Consider the following 23,800-nt stretch of genomic DNA (forward strand, 5'->3'; position numbering starts at 1 on the left):
TTTATTGAAAACAGGCAAAAAAGTGGATAATACAGAGATTTGAACCGTGGAAGAGTAAAATCAAAGTTCAAATTATCTGGCTTACACTAGACTCTTTTAAACAGATATATTTGTGTCTGAACAGTCAGCGAGACACTCAAAATGTTTTTTTTATGCAAAAAGGTGGATTACACCCAGATTTGAACTGTGGAAGAGGAAAACCACAGTTCTAGTTATCTGGCCTACACCATAATCTTTTAAACAGATATATTTGTGTCTGAACCGTCAGCGAGACACTCAAAATGTTTTTTTTTATTGAAAAAAGGCAAAAAAGTGGATAATACAGAGATTTGAACTGTGGAACTGCAAAACCACATTTCTAGTTATCTGGCCTACACCAGAATCTTTAAACAGATATATTTGTGTCTGAACAGTTAGCGAGACACTCAAAATGTTTTTTTTTATTGAAAAAAAGGCAAAAAAGTGGATAATACAGAGATTTGAACCATGGAACTGCAAAACCTCAATTCTAGTTATCTGGCCTACAACAGACCCTTTTAAGCAGATATATTTTTGTCTGAACAGTCAGCGAGACACTCACAATGTCTTTTTTTATGGAAAAAATGCTAAAAAGTGGATAATACAGAGATTTGAACCATGGAACTGCAAAACCTCAATTCTAGTTATCTGGCCTACACCTGACTATTTTAAACAGATATATTTGTGTGTGAACAGTCAGCAAGACACTCAAAATGTTTTTTTTATTGAAAAAAAGGCCAAAAAGTTGATAATACAGAGATTTGAATTGTGGAAGAGGAAAACCACAGTTCTAGTTATCTGGCCTACACCAGACTCTTCAAAGCAGATATATTTGTGTCTGAACAGTCAGCGAGACAGTCAAAATGTTTTTTTTATGTAAAAAGGTGGATTACACCCAGATTTAAACAGTGGAAGAAGAAAACCACAGTTCTAGTTATCTGGCCTACACCAGAATGTATTAAACAGATATATTTGGGTCTGAACAGTCAGCGAGACACTCAAAATGTTTTTTTTTAAAGAAAAAAGGCAAAAAAGTGGATAATACAGAGATTTGAACCATGGAACTGCAAAACCACAATTCTAGTTATCTGGCCTACACCAGACTCTTTTAAACAGATATATTTGTGTCTGAACAGTCAGCAAGACACTAAAAATGTTTTTTTTTATTGAAAAAAGGCAAAAAAGTGGATAATAGAGAGATTTGAATTGTGGAAGAGGAAAGCCACAGTTCTAGATATCTGGCTTACACCTGACTCTTTTAAACAGATATATTTGTTTCTGAACAGTCAGCGAGACACTCAAAATGTTTTTTTTTATGCAAAAAGGTGAATTACACCCAGATTTGAACCGTGGAAGAGGAAAACCACAGTTCTAGTTATTTGGCCTACACCAGACTCTTTTAAACAGATATATTTGTGTCTGAACAGTCAGCGAGACATTTAAAATGTTTTTTTTTATGAAAAAAGTCCAAAAAGTGGATAATACAGAGATTTGTACTGTGGAAGAGGAAAACCACAGTTCTAGTTATCTGGCCTTCACCAGATTATTTTAAACAGATATATTTGTGTCTGAACAGTCAGCAAGACACTCAAAATGTTTTTTTTTATTGAAAAAAAGGCAAAAAAGTGGATAATACAGAGATTTGAATTGTGGAAGAGGAAAACCACAGTTCTAGTCATCTGGCCTACACCAGACTCTTCAAAGCAGATATATTTGTGTCTGAACAGTCAGCGAGACACTCAAAATGTTTTTTTTATGTAAAAAGGTGGATTACACAAAGATTTAAACAGTGGAAGAAGAAAACCACAGTTCTAGTTATCTGGCCTACAACAGAATCTATTAAACAGATATATTTGTGTCTGAACAGTCAGCGAGACACTCAAAATGTTTTTTTTTTATGCAAAAAGGTGTATTACACCCAGACTTGTACTGTGGAAGAGGAAATCCACAGTTCTAATTATATGGCCTACACCATACTCTTTTAAACATATATATTTGTGTCTGAACAGTCAGCGAGACACTCAAAATGTTTTTTTTATTGAAAAAAGTCAAAAAATTGGATAATACAGAGATTTGTACTGTGGAAGAGGAAAACCACAGTTCTAGTTATCTGGCCTTCACCAGATTCTTTTAAACAGATATATTTGTGTCTGAACAGTCAGCAAGACACTCAAAATGTTTTTTTTTATTGAAAAAAAGGCAAAAAAGTGGATAATACAGAGATTTGAATTGTGGAAGAGGAAAACCACAGTTCTAGTTATCTGGCCTACACCAGACTCTTCAAAGCAGATATATTTGTGTCTGAACAGTCAGCGAGACACTGAAAATGTTATTTTTATACAAAAACGTGGATTACACCCAGATTTGAACAGTGGAATAAGAAAACCACAGTTCTAGTTATCTGGCCTACACCAGAATCTATTAAACAGATATATTTGTGTCTGAACAGTCAGCGAGACACTCAAAATGTTTTTTTTTAATGAAAAAAGGTGGATTACACCCAGACTTGTACCGTGGAAGAGGAAATCCACAGTTCTAATTATATGGCCTACACCATACTCTTTTAAACAGATGTATTTGTGTCTGAACAGTCAGCGAGACACTCAAAATGTTTTTTTATGGAAAAAAGGCAAAAAAGTGGATAATACTGAGATTTGAACCATGGAACTGCAAAACCACAATTCTAGTTATCTGTCCTACACTAGACTCTTTTAAACAGACATATTTGTGTCTAAACAGTCAGCAAGACACTCAAAATGTTTTTTTTATTGAAAAAAGGCAAAAAAGTGAATAATGCAGAGATTTGTACCGTGGAAGAGGAAAACCAAAGTTTTAGTTATCTTGCTTACACTAGACTCTTTTAAACAGATATATTTGTTTCTGAAAAATCAGCGAGACACTCAAAATGTTTTTTTTATGCAAAAAGGTGAATTACACCCAGATTTGAACCGTGGAAGAGGAAAACCACAGTTCTAGTTATCTGGCTAACACCAGACTCTTTTAAACAGATATATTTGTGTCTGAACAGTCAGCGAGACATTTAAAATGTTTTTTTTTAATGAAAAAAGTCAAAAAAGTGGATAATACAGAGATTTGAACCGTGGAAGAGGAAAACCACAGTTCTAGTTATCTGGCCTACACCAGAATCTTTTAAACAGATATATTTGTGTCTGAACTGTCAGCGAGACACTCAAAATGTTTTTTTTTATGCAAAAAGTTGGATTACACCCAGATTTGAACCAATGAAGAGGAAAACCACAGTTCTAGTTATCTGGCCTACGCCAGACTCTTTTAAACAGATATATTTGTGTCTGAACAGTCAGCGAGACACTCAAAATGTTTTTTTTTATGTAAAAAGGTGGATTAGACCCAGATTTGAACCGTGGAAGAGGAAAACCACAGTTCTACTTATCTGGCCTACACCAGAATCTTTTAAATAGATATATTTGTGTCTGAACCGTCATCGAGATACTCAAAATGTTTTTTTTTATGCAAAAAGGTGGATTACACCCAGATTTGAACCGTGGAAGAGGAAAACCACAGTTGTAGTTATCTGGCCTACACCAGACTCTTTTAAACAGATATATTTGTGTCTGAACAGTCAGCGAGACACTCAAGATGTTATTTTTTTATTGAAAAAAGGCAAAAAAGTGGATAATACAGAGATTTGAACCGCGTAACTGCAAAGCCACAGTCCTAGTTATCTGGCCTACACCTGACTATTTTAAACAGATATATTTGTGTCTGAACAGTCAGCGAGACACTTAAAATGTTTTTTTTTATGCAAAAAGGTAGATTACACCCAGATTTGAACCGAGGAAGAGGAAAACAACAGTTCTAGTTATCTGGCCTACACCAGAGTCTTTTAATTTGATTTTTTTGTGTCTGAACAGTCAGCGAGACACTAAAAATGCTTTTTTTTTGGAAAAAAGGCAAAAAAGTGGATAATACAGAGATTTTAACCATGGAACTGTAAAACCACAATTCTAGTTATCTGGCCTACACCAGACTTTTTAAACAGATATATTTGTGTCTGAACAGTCAGCAAGACACTCAAAATGATTTTTTTTTATTGAAAACAGGCAAAAAAGTGGATAATACAGAGATTTGAACCGTGGAAGAGTAAAATCAAAGTTCAAATTATCTGGCTTACACTAGACTCTTTTAAACAGATATATTTGTGTCTGAACAGTCAGCGAGACACTCAAAATGTTTTTTTTATGCAAAAAGGTGGATTACACCCAGATTTGAACTGTGGAAGAGGAAAACCACAGTTCTAGTTATCTGGCCTACACCATAATCTTTTAAACAGATATATTTGTGTCTGAACCGTCAGCGAGACACTCAAAATGTTTTTTTTTATTGAAAAAAGGCAAAAAAGTGGATAATACAGAGATTTGAACTGTGGAACTGCAAAACCACATTTCTAGTTATCTGGCCTACACCAGAATCTTTAAACAGATATATTTGTGTCTGAACAGTTAGCGAGACACTCAAAATGTTTTTTTTTATTGAAAAAAAGGCAAAAAAGTGGATAATACAGAGATTTGAACCATGGAACTGCAAAACCTCAATTCTAGTTATCTGGCCTACAACAGACCCTTTTAAGCAGATATATTTTTGTCTGAACAGTCAGCGAGACACTCACAATGTCTTTTTTTATGGAAAAAATGCTAAAAAGTGGATAATACAGAGATTTGAACCATGGAACTGCAAAACCTCAATTCTAGTTATCTGGCCTACACCTGACTATTTTAAACAGATATATTTGTGTGTGAACAGTCAGCAAGACACTCAAAATGTTTTTTTTATTGAAAAAAAGGCCAAAAAGTTGATAATACAGAGATTTGAATTGTGGAAGAGGAAAACCACAGTTCTAGTTATCTGGCCTACACCAGACTCTTCAAAGCAGATATATTTGTGTCTGAACAGTCAGCGAGACAGTCAAAATGTTTTTTTTATGTAAAAAGGTGGATTACACCCAGATTTAAACAGTGGAAGAAGAAAACCACAGTTCTAGTTATCTGGCCTACACCAGAATGTATTAAACAGATATATTTGGGTCTGAACAGTCAGCGAGACACTCAAAATGTTTTTTTTTAAAGAAAAAAGGCAAAAAAGTGGATAATACAGAGATTTGAACCATGGAACTGCAAAACCACAATTCTAGTTATCTGGCCTACACCAGACTCTTTTAAACAGATATATTTGTGTCTGAACAGTCAGCAAGACACTAAAAATGTTTTTTTTTATTGAAAAAAGGCAAAAAAGTGGATAATAGAGAGATTTGAATTGTGGAAGAGGAAAGCCACAGTTCTAGATATCTGGCTTACACCTGACTCTTTTAAACAGATATATTTGTTTCTGAACAGTCAGCGAGACACTCAAAATGTTTTTTTTTATGCAAAAAGGTGAATTACACCCAGATATGAACCGTGGAAGAGGAAAACCACAGTTCTAGTTATTTGGCCTACACCAGACTCTTTTAAACAGATATATTTGTGTCTGAACAGTCAGCGAGACATTTAAAATGTTTTTTTTTATGAAAAAAGTCCAAAAAGTGGATAATACAGAGATTTGTACTGTGGAAGAGGAAAACCACAGTTCTAGTTATCTGGCCTTCACCAGATTATTTTAAACAGATATATTTGTGTCTGAACAGTCAGCAAGACACTCAAAATGTTTTTTTTTATTGAAAAAAAGGCAAAAAAGTGGATAATACAGAGATTTGAATTGTGGAAGAGGAAAACCACAGTTCTAGTCATCTGGCCTACACCAGACTCTTCAAAGCAGATATATTTGTGTCTGAACAGTCAGCGAGACACTCAAAATGTTTTTTTTATGTAAAAAGGTGGATTACACAAAGATTTAAACAGTGGAAGAAGAAAACCACAGTTCTAGTTATCTGGCCTACAACAGAATCTATTAAACAGATATATTTGTGTCTGAACAGTCAGCGAGACACTCAAAATGTTTTTTTTTTATGCAAAAAGGTGTATTACACCCAGACTTGTACTGTGGAAGAGGAAATCCACAGTTCTAATTATATGGCCTACACCATACTCTTTTAAACATATATATTTGTGTCTGAACAGTCAGCGAGACACTCAAAATGTTTTTTTTATTGAAAAAAGTCAAAAAATTGGATAATACAGAGATTTGTACTGTGGAAGAGGAAAACCACAGTTCTACTTATCTGGCCTACACCAGAATCTTTTAAATAGATATATTTGTGTCTGAACCGTCATCGAGATACTCAAAATGTTTTTTTTTATGCAAAAAGGTGGATTACACCCAGATTTGAACCGTGGAAGAGGAAAACCACAGTTGTAGTTATCTGGCCTACACCAGACTCTTTTAAACAGATATATTTGTGTCTGAACAGTCAGCGAGACACTCAAGATGTTATTTTTTTATTGAAAAAAGGCAAAAAAGTGGATAATACAGAGATTTGAACCGCGTAACTGCAAAGCCACAGTCCTAGTTATCTGGCCTACACCTGACTATTTTAAACAGATATATTTGTGTCTGAACAGTCAGCGAGACACTTAAAATGTTTTTTTTTATGCAAAAAGGTAGATTACACCCAGATTTGAACCGAGGAAGAGGAAAACAACAGTTCTAGTTATCTGGCCTACACCAGAGTCTTTTAATTTGATTTTTTTGTGTCTGAACAGTCAGCGAGACACTAAAAATGCTTTTTTTTTGGAAAAAAGGCAAAAAAGTGGATAATACAGAGATTTTAACCATGGAACTGTAAAACCACAATTCTAGTTATCTGGCCTACACCAGACTTTTTAAACAGATATATTTGTGTCTGAACAGTCAGCAAGACACTCAAAATGATTTTTTTTTATTGAAAACAGGCAAAAAAGTGGATAATACAGAGATTTGAACCGTGGAAGAGTAAAATCAAAGTTCAAATTATCTGGCTTACACTAGACTCTTTTAAACAGATATATTTGTGTCTGAACAGTCAGCGAGACACTCAAAATGTTTTTTTTATGCAAAAAGGTGGATTACACCCAGATTTGAACTGTGGAAGAGGAAAACCACAGTTCTAGTTATCTGGCCTACACCATAATCTTTTAAACAGATATATTTGTGTCTGAACCGTCAGCGAGACACTCAAAATGTTTTTTTTTATTGAAAAAAGGCAAAAAAGTGGATAATACAGAGATTTGAACTGTGGAACTGCAAAACCACATTTCTAGTTATCTGGCCTACACCAGAATCTTTAAACAGATATATTTGTGTCTGAACAGTTAGCGAGACACTCAAAATGTTTTTTTTTATTGAAAAAAAGGCAAAAAAGTGGATAATACAGAGATTTGAACCATGGAACTGCAAAACCTCAATTCTAGTTATCTGGCCTACAACAGACCCTTTTAAGCAGATATATTTTTGTCTGAACAGTCAGCGAGACACTCACAATGTCTTTTTTTATGGAAAAAATGCTAAAAAGTGGATAATACAGAGATTTGAACCATGGAACTGCAAAACCTCAATTCTAGTTATCTGGCCTACACCTGACTATTTTAAACAGATATATTTGTGTGTGAACAGTCAGCAAGACACTCAAAATGTTTTTTTTATTGAAAAAAAGGCCAAAAAGTTGATAATACAGAGATTTGAATTGTGGAAGAGGAAAACCACAGTTCTAGTTATCTGGCCTACACCAGACTCTTCAAAGCAGATATATTTGTGTCTGAACAGTCAGCGAGACAGTCAAAATGTTTTTTTTATGTAAAAAGGTGGATTACACCCAGATTTAAACAGTGGAAGAAGAAAACCACAGTTCTAGTTATCTGGCCTACACCAGAATGTATTAAACAGATATATTTGGGTCTGAACAGTCAGCGAGACACTCAAAATGTTTTTTTTTTATGCAAAAAGGTGGATTACACCCAGACTTGTACCGTGGAAGAGGAAATCCACAGTTCTAATTATATGGCATACACCATACTCTTTTAAACAGATATATTTGTGTCTGAACAGTGAGCGAGACACTCAAAATGTTTTTTTATGGAAAAAAGGCAAAAAAGTGGATAATACTGAGATTTGAACTATGGAACTGCAAAACCTCAATTCTAGTTATCTGGCCTACACCTGACTATTTTAAACAGATATATTTGTGTCTGAACAGTCAGCAAGACACTCAAAATGTTTTTTTTTATTGAAAAAAAGGCAAAAAAGTGGATAATACAGAGATTTGAATTGTGGAAGAGGAAAACCACAGTTCTAGTTATCTGGCCTACACCAGACTCTTTTAAGCAGATATATTTGTGTCTGAACAGTCAGCGGACAGTCAAAATGTTTTTTTTATGTAAAAAGGTGGATTACACCCAGATTTAAACAGTGGAAGAAGAAAACCACAGTTCTAGTTAACTGGCCTACACCAGAATCTATTAAACAGATATATTTGTGTCTGAACAGTCAGCGAGACACTCAAAATGTTTTTTTTTTATGCAAAAAGGTGGATTACACCCAGACTTGTACCGTGGAAGAGGAAAACCACAGTTCTAATTATATGGCCTACACCATACTCTTTTAAACAGACATATTTGTGTCTGAACAGTCAGCGAGACACTCAAAATGTTTTTTTATGGAAAAAAGGCAAAAAAGTGGATAATACTGAGATTTGAACCATGGAACTGCGAAACCACAATTCTAGTTATCTGGCCTACACTAGACTCTTTTAAACAGATATATTTGTGTCTGAACAGTCAGCAAGACACTCAAAATGTTTTTTTTATTGAAAAAAGGCAAAAAAGTGAATAATGCAGAGATTTGTACCGTGGAAGAGGAAAACCAAAGTTTTAGTTATCTGGCTTACACTAGACTCTTTTAAACAGATATATTTGTTTCTGAACAGTCAGCGAGACTCTCAAAAAGTTTTTTTTATGCAAAAAGGTGAATTACACCCAGATTTGAACCGTGGAAGAGGAAAACCACAGTTCTAGTTATCTGGCCTACACCAGACTCTTTTATACAGATATATTTGTGTCTGAACAGTCAGCAAGACACTCAAAATGTTTTTTTTATGTAAAAAGTTGGATTACACCCAGATTTGAACCATGGAAGAGGAAAACCACAGTTCTAGTTATCTGGCCTACGCCAGACACTTTTAAACAGATATATTTGTGTCTGAACAGTCAGCGAGACACTCAAAATGTTTTTTTTTATGTAAAAAGGTGGATTAGACCCAGATTTGAACCGTGGAAGAGGAAAACCACAGTTCTAGTTATCTGGCCTACACCAGAATCTTTTAAATAGATATATTTGTGTCTGAACCGTCAGCGAGATACTCAAAATGTTTTTTTTTATGCAAAAAGGTAGATTACACCCAGATTTGAACCGAGGAAGAGGAAAACAGCAGTTCTAGTTATCTGGCCTACACCAGAGTCTTTTAATTTGATTTTTTTGTGTCTGAACAGTCAGCGAGACACTCAAAATGCTTTTTTTTTGGAAAAAAGGCAAAAAAGTGGATAATACAGAGATTTTAACCATGGAACTGTGAAACCACAATTCTAGTTATCTGGCCTACACCAGACTTTTTAAACAGATATATTTGTGTCTGAACAGTCAGCAAGACACTCAAAATGATTTTTTTTTATTGAAAACAGGCAAAAAAGTGGATAATACAGAGATTTGAACCGTGGAAGAGTAAAATCAAAGTTCTAATTATCTGGCTTACACTAGACTCTTTTAAACAGATATATTTGTGTCTGAACAGTCAGCGAGACACTCAAAATGTTTTTTTTTTTGCAAAAAGGTGGATTACACCCAGATTTGAACCGTTGAAGAGGAAAACCACAGTTCTAGTTATCTGGCCTACACCAGAATCTTTTAAACAGATAAATTTGTGTCTGAACAGTCAGCGAGACACTCAAAATGTGTTTTTTTTATGCAAAAAGGTGGATTACACCCAGATTTGAACCAAGGAAGAGGAAAACCACAGTTCTAGTTATCTGGCCTACACCAGAGTTTTTTGATCAGATATATTTGTGTCTGAACAGTCAGCAAGACACTCAAAATGTTTTTTTTCATGGAAAAAAGGCAAAAAAGTGGATAATACAGAGATTTTAACCATGGAACGGCAAAACCACAATTCTAGCTATGTGGCCTACACCAGACTCTTTTAAACATATATATTTGTGTCTGAACAGTCAGCTAGACACTGAAAATGTTTTTTTTATTGAAAACAGTCAAAAAAGTGGATAATACAGAGACTTGAACCATGGAAGAGGAAAACCAAATTTTTTTTCATGCAAAAAGGTGGATTACACCCAGATTTAAACAGTGGAAGAAGAAAACCACAGTTCTAGTTATCTGGCCTACACCAGAATGTATTAAACAGATATATTTGTGTCTGAACAGTCAACGAGACACTCAAAATGTTTTTTTTTTATGCAATAAGGTGGATTACACCCAGACTTGTACGGTGGAAGAGGAAAACCACAGTTCTAATTATATGGCCTACACCAGAATCTTTTAAGCAGATAAATTTGTGTCTGAACAGTCATCGAGACACTCAAAATGTTTTTTTCTTGCAAAAAGCTGGATTACACCCAGATTTGAACCGTTGAAGTGGAAAACCACAGTTCTAGTTATCTGGCCTACACCAGAATCTTTTAAGCAGATAAATTTGTGTCTGAACAGTCATAGAGACACTCAAAATGTTTTTTTTTATGCAAAAAGGTGGATTACAACCTGATTTGAACCGTGGAAGAGGAAAACCAGAGTTGTAGTTATCTGGCCTACACCAGACTCTTTTAAACAGATATATTTGTGTCTGAACAGTCAGCGAGACACTCAAAATGTTTTTTTATGGAAAAAAGGCAAAAAAGTGGATAATACTGAGATTTGAACCATGGAACTGCAAAACCACAATTCTAGTTATCTGGCCTACACTAGACTCTTTTAAACAGATATATTTGTGTCTGAACAGTCAGCAAGACACTCAAAATGTTTTTTTTATTGAAAAAAGGCAAAAAAGTGAATAATGCAGAGATTTGTACCGTGGAAGAGGAAAACCAAAGTTTTAGTTATCTGGCTTACACTAGACTCTTTTAAACAGATATATTTGTGTCTGAACAGTCAGCAAGACACTCAAAATGTTTTTTTTATGTAAAAAGGTGGATTACACCCAGATTTGAACCATGGAAGAGGAAAACCACAGTTCTAGTTATCTGGCCTACGCCAGACACTTTTAAACAGATATATTTGTGTCTGAACAGTCAGCGAGACACTCAAAATGTTTTTTTTTATGTAAAAAGGTGGATTAGACCCAGATTTGAACCGTGGAAGAGGAAAACCACAGTTCTAGTTATCTGGCCTACACCAGAATCTTTTAAATAGATATATTTGTGTCTGAACCGTCAGCGAGATACTCAAAATGTTTTTTTTTTATGCAAAAAGGTAGATTACACCCAGATTTGAACCGAGGAAGAGGAAAACAGCAGTTCTAGTTATCTGGCCTACACCAGAGTCTTTTAATTTGATTTTTTTGTGTCTGAACAGTCAGCGAGACACTCAAAATGCTTTTTTTTTGGAAAAAAGGCAAAAAAGTGGATAATACAGAGATTTTAACCATGGAACTGTAAAACCACAATTCTAGTTATCTGGCCTACACCAGACGTTTTAAACAGATATATTTGTGTCTGAACAGTCAGCAAGACACTCAAAATGATTTTTTTTTATTGAAAACAGGCAAAAAAGTGGATAATACAGAGATTTGAACCGTGGAAGAGTAAAATCAAAGTTCAAATTATCTGGCTTACACTAGACTCTTTTAAACAGATATATTTGTGTCTGAACAGTCAGCGAGACACTCAAAATGTTTTTTTTATGCAAAAAGGTGGATTACACCCAGATTTGAACTGTGGAAGAGGAAAACCACAGTTCTAGTTATCTGGCCTACACCATAATCTTTTAAACAGATATATTTGTGTCTGAACCGTCAGCGAGACACTCAAAATGTTTTTTTTTATTGAAAAAAGGCAAAAAAGTGGATAATACAGAGATTTGAACTGTGGAACTGCAAAACCACATTTCTAGTTATCTGGCCTACACCAGAATCTTTAAACAGATATATTTGTGTCTGAACAGTTAGCGAGACACTCAAAATGTTTTTTTTTATTGAAAAAAAGGCAAAAAAGTGGATAATACAGAGATTTGAACCATGGAACTGCAAAACCTCAATTCTAGTTATCTGGCCTACAACAGACCCTTTTAAGCAGATATATTTTTGTCTGAACAGTCAGCGAGACACTCACAATGTCTTTTTTTATGGAAAAAATGCTAAAAAGTGGATAATACAGAGATTTGAACCATGGAACTGCAAAACCTCAATTCTAGTTATCTGGCCTACACCTGACTATTTTAAACAGATATATTTGTGTGTGAACAGTCAGCAAGACACTCAAAATGTTTTTTTTATTGAAAAAAAGGCCAAAAAGTTGATAATACAGAGATTTGAATTGTGGAAGAGGAAAACCACAGTTCTAGTTATCTGGCCTACACCAGACTCTTCAAAGCAGATATATTTGTGTCTGAACAGTCAGCGAGACAGTCAAAATGTTTTTTTTATGTAAAAAGGTGGATTACACCCAGATTTAAACAGTGGAAGAAGAAAACCACAGTTCTAGTTATCTGGCCTACACCAGAATGTATTAAACAGATATATTTGGGTCTGAACAGTCAGCGAGACACTCAAAATGTTTTTTTTTTATGCAAAAAGGTGGATTACACCCAGACTTGTACCGTGGAAGAGGAAATCCACAGTTCTAATTATATGGCCTACACCATACTCTTTTAAACAGATATATTTGTGTCTGAACAGTGAGCGAGACACTCAAAATGTTTTTTTATGGAAAAAAGGCAAAAAAGTGGATAATACTGAGATTTGAACTATGGAACTGCAAAACCTCAATTCTAGTTATCTGGCCTACACCTGACTATTTTAAACAGATATATTTGTGTCTGAACAGTCAGCAAGACACTCAAAATGTTTTTTTTTTATTGAAAAAAAGGCAAAAAAGTGGATAATACAGAGATTTGAATTGTGGAAGAGGAAAACCACAGTTCTAGTTATCTGGCCTACACCAGACTCTTTTAAGCAGATATATTTGTGTCTGAACAGTCAGCGGACAGTCAAAATGTTTTTTTTATGTAAAAAGGTGGATTACACCCAGATTTAAACAGTGGAAGAAGAAAACCACAGTTCTAGTTAACTGGCCTACACCAGAATCTATTAAACAGATATATTTGTGTCTGAACAGTCAGCGAGACACTCAAAATGTTTTTTTTTTATGCAAAAAGGTGGATTACACCCAGACTTGTACCGTGGAAGAGGAAAACCACAGTTCTAATTATATGGCCTACACCATACTCTTTTAAACAGACATATTTGTGTCTGAACAGTCAGCGAGACACTCAAAATGTTTTTTTATGGAAAAAAGGCAAAAAAGTGGATAATACTGAGATTTGAACCATGGAACTGCGAAACCACAATTCTAGTTATCTGGCCTACACTAGACTCTTTTAAACAGATATATTTGTGTCTGAACAGTCAGCAAGACACTCAAAATGTTTTTTTTATTGAAAAAAGGCAAAAAAGTGAATAATGCAGAGATTTGTACCGTGGAAGAGGAAAACCAAAGTTTTAGTTATCTGGCTTACACTAGACTCTTTTAAACAGATATATTTGTTTCTGAACAGTCAGCGAGACTCTCAAAAAGTTTTTTTTATGCAAAAAGGTGAATTACACCCAGATTTGAACCGTGGAAGAGGAAAACCACAGTTCTAGTTATCTGGCCTACACCAGACTCTTTTAAACAGATATATTTGTGTCTGAACAGTCAGCAAGACACTCAAAATGTTTTTTTTATGTAAAAAGTTGGATTACACCCAGATTTGAACCATGGAAGAGGAAAACCACAGTTCTAGTTATCTGGCCTACGCCAGACACTTTTAAACAGATATATTTGTGTCTGAACAGTCAGCGAGACACTCAAAATGTTTTTTTTTATGTAAAAAGGTGGATTAGACCCAGATTTGAACCGTGGAAGAGGAAAACCACAGTTCTAGTTATCTGGCCTACACCAGAATCTTTTAAATAGATATATTTGTGTCTGAACCGTCAGCGAGATACTCAAAATGTTTTTTTTTATGCAAAAAGGTAGATTACACCCAGATTTGAACCGAGGAAGAGGAAAACAGCAGTTCTAGTTATCTGGCCTACACCAGAGTCTTTTAATTTGATTTTTTTGTGTCTGAACAGTCAGCGAGACACTCAAAATGCTTTTTTTTTGGAAAAAAGGCAAAAAAGTGGATAATACAGAGATTTTAACCATGGAACTGTGAAACCACAATTCTAGTTATCTGGCCTACACCAGACTTTTTAAACAGATATATTTGTGTCTGAACAGTCAGCAAGACACTCAAAATGATTTTTTTTTATTGAAAACAGGCAAAAAAGTGGATAATACAGAGATTTGAACCGTGGAAGAGTAAAATCAAAGTTCTAATTATCTGGCTTACACTAGACTCTTTTAAACAGATATATTTGTGTCTGAACAGTCAGCGAGACACTCAAAATGTTTTTTTTTTTGCAAAAAGGTGGATTACACCCAGATTTGAACCGTTGAAGAGGAAAACCACAGTTCTAGTTATCTGGCCTACACCAGAATCTTTTAAACAGATAAATTTGTGTCTGAACAGTCAGCGAGACACTCAAAATGTGTTTTTTTTATGCAAAAAGGTGGATTACACCCAGATTTGAACCAAGGAAGAGGAAAACCACAGTTCTAGTTATCTGGCCTACACCAGAGTTTTTTGATCAGATATATTTGTGTCTGAACAGTCAGCAAGACACTCAAAATGTTTTTTTTCATGGAAAAAAGGCAAAAAAGTGGATAATACAGAGATTTTAACCATGGAACGGCAAAACCACAATTCTAGCTATGTGGCCTACACCAGACTCTTTTAAACATATATATTTGTGTCTGAACAGTCAGCTAGACACTGAAAATGTTTTTTTTATTGAAAACAGTCAAAAAAGTGGATAATACAGAGACTTGAACCATGGAAGAGGAAAACCAAATTTTTTTTCATGCAAAAAGGTGGATTACACCCAGATTTAAACAGTGGAAGAAGAAAACCACAGTTCTAGTTATCTGGCCTACACCAGAATCTATTAAACAGATATATTTGTGTCTGAACAGTCAACGAGACACTCAAAATGTTTTTTTTTTATGCAATAAGGTGGATTACACCCAGACTTGTACCGTGGAAGAGGAAAACCACAGTTCTAATTATATGGCCTACACCAGAATCTTTTAAGCAGATAAATTTGTGTCTGAACAGTCATCGAGACACTCAAAATGTTTTTTTCTTGCAAAAAGCTGGATTACACCCAGATTTGAACCGTTGAAGTGGAAAACCACAGTTCTAGTTATCTGGCCTACACCAGAATCTTTTAAGCAGATAAATTTGTGTCTGAACAGTCATCGAGACACTCAAAATGTTTTTTTTTATGCAAAAAGGTGGATTACAACCTGATTTGAACCGTGGAAGAGGAAAACCAGAGTTGTAGTTATCTGGCCTACACCAGACTCTTTTAAACAGATATATTTGTGTCTGAACAGTCAGCGAGACACTCAAAATGTTTTTTTATGGAAAAAAGGCAAAAAAGTGGATAATACTGAGATTTGAACCATGGAACTGCAAAACCACAATTCTAGTTATCTGGCCTACACTAGACTCTTTTAAACAGATATATTTGTGTCTGAACAGTCAGCAAGACACTCAAAATGTTTTTTTTATTGAAAAAAGGCAAAAAAGTGAATAATGCAGAGATTTGTACCGTGGAAGAGGAAAACCAAAGTTTTAGTTATCTGGCTTACACTAGACTCTTTTAAACAGATATATTTGTGTCTGAACAGTCAGCAAGACACTCAAAATGTTTTTTTTATGTAAAAAGGTGGATTACACCCAGATTTGAACCATGGAAGAGGAAAACCACAGTTCTAGTTATCTGGCCTACGCCAGACACTTTTAAACAGATATATTTGTGTCTGAACAGTCAGCGAGACACTCAAAATGTTTTTTTTTATGTAAAAAGGTGGATTAGACCCAGATTTGAACCGTGGAAGAGGAAAACCACAGTTCTAGTTATCTGGCCGACACCAGAATCTTTTAAATAGATATATTTGTGTCTGAACCGTCAGCGAGATACTCAAAATGTTTTTTTTTATGCAAAAAGGTAGATTACACCCAGATTTGAACCGAGGAAGAGGAAAACAGCAGTTCTAGTTATCTGGCCTACACCAGAGTCTTTTAATTTGATTTTTTTGTGTCTGAACAGTCAGCGAGACACTCAAAATGCTTTTTTTTTGGAAAAAAGGCAAAAAAGTGGATAATACAGAGATTTTAACCATGGAACTGTGAAACCACAATTCTAGTTATCTGGCCTACACCAGACTTTTTAAACAGATATATTTGTGTCTGAACAGTCAGCAAGACACTCAAAATGATTTTTTTTTATTGAAAACAGGCAAAAAAGTGGATAATACAGAGAGTTGAACCGTGGAAGAGTAAAATCAAAGTTGTAATTATCTGGCTTACACTAGACTCTTTTAAACAGATATATTTGTGTCTGAACAGTCAGCGAGACACTCAAAATGTTTTTTTTTATGCAAAAAGGTGGATTACACCCAGATTTGAACTGTGGAAGAGGAAAACCACAGTTCTAGTTATCTGGCCTACACCATAATCTTTTAAACAGATATATTTGTGTCTGAACCGTCAGCGAGACACTCAAAATGTTTTTTTTTATTGAAAAAAGGCAAAAAAGTGGATAATACAGAGATTTGAACTGTGGAACTGCAAAACCACATTTCTAGTTATCTGGCCTACACCAGAATCTTTAAACATATATATTTGTGTCTGAACAGTCAGCGAGACACTCAAAATGTTTTTTATTATTGAAAAAAAGGCAAAAAAGTGGATAATACAGAGATTTGAATTGTGGAAGTGGAAAACCACAGTTCTAGTTATCTGGCCTACAACAGACGCTTTTAAGCAGATATATTTGTGTCTGAACAGTCAGCGAGACACTCACAATGTCTTTTTTTATGCAAAAAGGTGGATTACACCCAGATTTGAACCGTGGAAGAGGAAATCCACAGTTCTAGTTATCTGGCCTACACCAGACTCTTTTAAACAGATATATTTGTGTCTGAACAGTCAGCGAGACACTCAAAATGTTTTTTTTATGGAAAAAATGCAAAAAAGTGGATAATACAGAGATTTGAACCATGGATCTGCAAAACCTCAATTCTAGTTATCTGGCCTACACCTGACTATTTTAAACAGATATATTTGTGTCTGAACAGTCAGCGAGACACTCAAAATGTTTTTTTTTTGCAAAAAGGTGGATTACACCCAGATTTGAACCGTTGAAGAGGAAAACCACAGTTCTAGTTATCTGGCCTACACCAGAATCTTTTAAACAGATAAATTTGTGTCTGAACAGTCAGCGAGACACTCAAAATGTGTTTTTTTTATGCAAAAAGGTGGATTACACCCAGATTTGAACCAAGGAAGAGGAAAACCACAGATCTAGTCATCTGGCCTACACCAGAGCTTTTTGATCAGATATATTTGTGTCTGAACAGTCAGCAAGACACTCAAAATGTTTTTTTTCATGGAAAAAAGGCAAAAAAGTGGATAATACAGAGATTTTAACCATGGAACGGCAAAACCACAATTCTAGCTATGTGGCCTACACCAGACTCTTTTAAACATATATATTTGTGTCTGAACAGTCAGCTAGACACTGAAAATGTTTTTTTTATTGAAAACAGTCAAAAAAGTGGATAATACAGAGACTTGAACCATGGAAGAGGAAAACCAAATTTTTTTTCATGCAAAAGGGTGGATTACACCCAGATTTAAACAGTGGAAGAAGAAAACCACAGTTCTAGTTATCTGGCCTACACCAGAATCTATTAAACAGATATATTTGTGTCTGAACAGTCAACGAGACACTCAAAATGTTTTTTTTTTATGCAATAAGGTGGATTACACCCAGACTTGTACCGTGGAAGAGGAAAACCACAGTTCTAATTATATGGCCTACACCAGAATCTTTTAAGCAGATAAATTTGTGTCTGAACAGTCATCGAGACACTCAAAATGTTTTTTTCTTGCAAAAAGCTGGATTACACCCAGATTTGAACCGTTGAAGTGGAAAACCACAGTTCTAGTTATCTGGCCTACACCAGAATCTTTTAAGCAGATAAATTTGTGTCTGAACAGTCATCGAGACACTCAAAATGTTTTTTTTTATGCAAAAAGGTGGATTACAACCTGATTTGAACCGTGGAAGAGGAAAACCAGAGTTGTAGTTATCTGGCCTACACCAGACTCTTTTAAACAGATATATTTGTGTCTGAACAGTCAGCGAGACACTCAAAATGTTTTTTTATGGAAAAAAGGCAAAAAAGTGGATAATACTGAGATTTGAACCATGGAACTGCAAAACCACAATTCTAGTTATCTGGCCTACACTAGACTCTTTTAAACAGATATATTTGTGTCTGAACAGTCAGCAAGACACTCAAAATGTTTTTTTTATTGAAAAAAGGCAAAAAAGTGAATAATGCAGAGATTTGTACCGTGGAAGAGGAAAACCAAAGTTTTAGTTATCTGGCTTACACTAGACTCTTTTAAACAGATATATTTGTGTCTGAACAGTCAGCAAGACACTCAAAATGTTTTTTTTATGTAAAAAGGTGGATTACACCCAGATTTGAACCATGGAAGAGGAAAACCACAGTTCTAGTTATCTGGCCTACGCCAGACACTTTTAAACAGATATATTTGTGTCTGAACAGTCAGCGAGACACTCAAAATGTTTTTTTTTATGTAAAAAGGTGGATTAGACCCAGATTTGAACCGTGGAAGAGGAAAACCACAGTTCTAGTTATCTGGCCTACACCAGAATCTTTTAAATAGATATATTTGTGTCTGAACCGTCAGCGAGATACTCAAAATGTTTTTTTTTTATGCAAAAAGGTAGATTACACCCAGATTTGAACCGAGGAAGAGGAAAACAGCAGTTCTAGTTATCTGGCCTACACCAGAGTCTTTTAATTTGATTTTTTTGTGTCTGAACAGTCAGCGAGACACTCAAAATGCTTTTTTTTTGGAAAAAAGGCAAAAAAGTGGATAATACAGAGATTTTAACCATGGAACTGTGAAGCCACAATTCTAGTTATCTGGCCTACACCAGACTTTTTAAACAGATATATTTGTGTCTGAACAGTCAGCAAGACACTCAAAATGATTTTTTTTTATTGAAAACAGGCAAAAAAGTGGATAATACAGAGAGTTGAACCGTGGAAGAGTAAAATCAAAGTTCTAATTATCTGGCTTACACTAGACTCTTTTAAACAGATATATTTGTGTCTGAACAGTCAGCGAGACACTCAAAATGTTTTTTTTTATGCAAAAAGGTGGATTACACCCAGATTTGAACTGTGGAAGAGGAAAACCACAGTTCTAGTTATCTTGCCTACACCATAATCTTTTAAACAGATATATTTGTGTCTGAACCGTCAGCGAGACACTCAAAATGTTTTTTTTTATTGAAAAAAAGGCAAAAAAGTGGATAATACAGAGATTTGAACTGTGGAACTGCAAAACCACATTTCTAGTTATCTGGCCTACACCAGAATCTTTAAACATATATATTTGTGTCTGAACAGTCAGCGAGACACTCAAAATGTTTTTTATTATTGAAAAAAAGGCAAAAAAGTGGATAATACAGAGATTTGAATTGTGGAAGTGGAAAACCACAGTTCTAGTTATCTGGCCTACAACAGACGCTTTTAAGCAGATATATTTGTGTCTGAACAGTCAGCGAGACACTCACAATGTCTTTTTTTATGCAAAAAGGTGGATTACACCCAGATTTGAACCGTGGAAGAGGAAATCCACAGTTCTAGTTATCTGGCCTACACCAGACTCTTTTAAACAGATATATTTGTGTCTGAACAGTCAGCGAGACACTCAAAATGTTTTTTTTATGGAAAAAATGCAAAAAAGTGGATAATACAGAGATTTGAACCATGGATCTGCAAAACCTCAATTCTAGTTATCTGGCCTACACCTGACTATTTTAAACAGATATATTTGTGTCTGAACAGTCAGCGAGACACTCAAAATGTTTTTTTTTTGCAAAAAGGTGGATTACACCCAGATTTGAACCGTTGAAGAGGAAAACCACAGTTCTAGTTATCTGGCCTACACCAGAATCTTTTAAACAGATAAATTTGTGTCTGAACAGTCAGCGAGACACTCAAAATGTGTTTTTTTTATGCAAAAAGGTGGATTACACCCAGATTTGAACCAAGGAAGAGGAAAACCACAGATCTAGTCATCTGGCCTACACCAGAGCTTTTTGATCAGATATATTTGTGTCTGAACAGTCAGCAAGACACTCAAAATGTTTTTTTTCATGGAAAAAAGGCAAAAAAGTGGATAATACAGAGATTTTAACCATGGAACGGCAAAACCACAATTCTAGCTATGTGGCCTACACCAGACTCTTTTAAACATATATATTTGTGTCTGAACAGTCAGCTAGACACTGAAAATGTTTTTTTTATTGAAAACAGTCAAAAAAGTGGATAATACAGAGACTTGAACCATGGAAGAGGAAAACCAAATTTTTTTTCATGCAAAAAGGTGGATTACACCCAGATTTAAACAGTGGAAGAAGAAAACCACAGTTCTAGTTATCTGGCCTACACCAGAATCTATTAAACAGATATATTTGTGTCTGAACAGTCAACGAGGCACTCAAAATGTTTTTTTTTTATGCAAAAAGGTGGATTACACCCAGACTTGTACCGTGGAAGAGGAAAACCACAGTTCTAATTATATGGCCTACACCAGAATCTTTTAAGCAGATAAATTTGTGTCTGAACAGTCATCGAGACACTCAAAATGTTTTTTTCTTGCAAAAAGGTGGATTACACCCAGATTTGAACCGTTGAAGTGGAAAACCACAGTTCTAGTTATCTGGCCTACACCAGAATCTTTTAAGCAGATAAATTTGTGTCTGAACAGTCATCGAGACACTCAAAATGTTTTTTTCTATGCAAAAAGGTGGATTACACCCTGATTTGAACCGTGGAAGAGGAAAACCAGAGTTGTAGTTATCTGGCCTACACCAGACTCTTTTAAACAGATATTTTTGTGTCTGAACAGTCAACGAGACACTCAAAATGTTTTTTTTTTATGCAAAAAGGTGGATTACACCCAGACTTGTACCGTGGAAGAGGAAAACCACAGTTCTAATTATATGGCCTACACCAGAATCTTTTAAGCAGATAAATTTGTGTCTGAACAGTCATCGAGACACTCAAAATGTTTTTTTCTTGCAAAAAGGTGGATTACACCCAGATTTGAACCGTTGAAGTGGAAAACCACAGTTCTAGTTATCTGGCCTACACCAGAATCTTTTAAGCAGATAAATTTGTGTCTGAACAGTCATCGAGACACTCAAAATGTTTTTTTCTATGCAAAAAGGTGGATTACACCCTGATTTGAACCGTGGAAGAGGAAAACCAGAGTTGTAGTTATCTGGCCTACACCAGACTCTTTTAAACAGATATTTTTGTGTCTGAACAGTCAGCGAGACACTCAAAATGTGTTTTTTTTATGGTAAAAGGTGGATTACACCCAGATTTGAACCGAGGAAGAGGAAAACCACAGTTCTAGTTATCTGGCCGACACCAGAGTTTTTTGATCAGATATATCTGTGTCTGAACAGTCAGCAAGACACTCAAAATGTTTTTTTCATGGAAAAAAGGCAAAAAAGTGGATAATACAGAGATTTTAACCATGGAACTGCAAAACCACAATTCTAGTTATCTGGCCTACACTAGACTCTTTTAAACAGATATATTTGTGTCTGAACATTCAGCAAGACACTCAAAATGTTTTTTTTATTGAAAAAAGGCAAAAAAGTGAATAATACAGAGATTTGTACCGTGGAAGAGGAAAACCAAAGTTTTAGTTATCTGGCTTACACTAGACTCTTTTAAACAGATATATTTGTTTCTGAACAGTCAGTGAGACAATTAAAATGTTTTTTTTTATTGAAAAAAAGGTAAAAAAGTGGATAATACAGAGACTTGAAATGTGGAAGAGGAAAACCACATTTCTAGTTATCTGGCCTACACCAGACTCTTCTAAGCAGATATTTTTGCGTCTGAACAGTCAGCGAGACACTCAAAATGTTTTGTTTTTATATAAAAAGGTGGATTACACCCAGATTTGAACCGTGGAAGAGGAAAACCACAGTTCTAGCTATCTGGCCTACACCAGAATCTTTTAAATAGATATATTTGTGTCTGAACAGTCACCGAGATACTCAAAATGTTTTTTTTTATGCAAAAAGGTGGATTACACCCAGATTTGAACCGTGGAAGAGGAAAACCACAGTTGTAGTTATCTGGCCTACACCAGGCTCTTGTAAACAGATATATTTGTGTCTGAACAGTCAGCAAGAGACTGAAAATGTTTTTTATTGAAAAAAGGCAAAAAAGGGGATAATACAGAGATTTGAACCTTGGAACTGCAAAACCACAATTCTAGTTATCTGTCCTACACCAGTCTCTTTTAAACAGATATATTTGTGTCTGAACAGTCATCGAGACACTCAAAATGTTTTTTTCTTGCAAAAAGGTGGATTACACCCAGATTTGAACCGTTGAAGAGGAAAACCACAGTTCTAGTTATCTGGCCTACACCAGAATCTTTTAAGCAGATAAATTTGTGTCTGAACAGTCATCGAGACACTCAAAATGTTTTTTTTTATTCAAAAAGGTGGATTACACCCTGATTTGAACCATGGAAGAGGAAAACCACATTTCTAGTTATCTGGCCTATGCCAGACTCTTTTAAACAGATATATTTGTGTCTGAACAGTAGAGATGAGCGGTGTTCGACTAGAACTGTTTGCCAATCTCAAATTCGAGCTGTTTTGGGCGGTGTTCGAGTTGTTCGACGAACCCGAACGATTTGCAAAAAATTCGGCTGTTCGAGGTTATGTTCGATAACTGTTCGTGCACCAAAAGCGTGTCCTGCATGTCTGGTGCTATTTAGAGCACCAATCATGCAGGGATTGTCTGCCACTCACTGTAATGCCACAGCCATGGTGGTTGTGGCATTACAGTGATTGCCCAAATCGATGGGAACAGTGCCAACAGTGAAACATGAAAAGCCGGCAATTCAGCAGCGGCATACACCGGTATCCGACAATTTAGAACCGAAAGAATAGAGCTTCACACATAGATTAGATAGATATAAACATGTCAGCCACATATATACGAAGTACAGTGAAAGTGCTGCTTACTGTACTTGTCATTTAGCGTAAAGGATTTATCAACAAAAAATAATAGTGTTTTCGTGCACTGTCTCTTTAAAAAAGCCGGCCGGCAATTCAGCAGCGGTACCCGACAATTTAGAATAGAAGGAATAGAGAATCACACATAGATTAGATAGATAGAAACATGTCAGTCACATATATATGAAGTACAGTGACAGTGTTGATTACTGTACTTGTCATTTAGTGTAAAGGATTTATCAAAGAAAATAATAGTGTTTTCATGCACCGTCTCTTTAAAAAAGCCGGCCGGCAATTCAGCATCTGTACCCAACAATTTAGAATAGAAGGAATAGAGAATCACACATAGATTAGATA

This window comes from Phyllobates terribilis, unplaced genomic scaffold (genome assembly GCF_046119375.1).
Source record: "Phyllobates terribilis strain yellow unplaced genomic scaffold, ASM4611937v1 Scaffold_8__6_contigs__length_399053987, whole genome shotgun sequence".
Lineage (NCBI taxonomy): Eukaryota > Metazoa > Chordata > Amphibia > Anura > Dendrobatidae > Phyllobates > Phyllobates terribilis.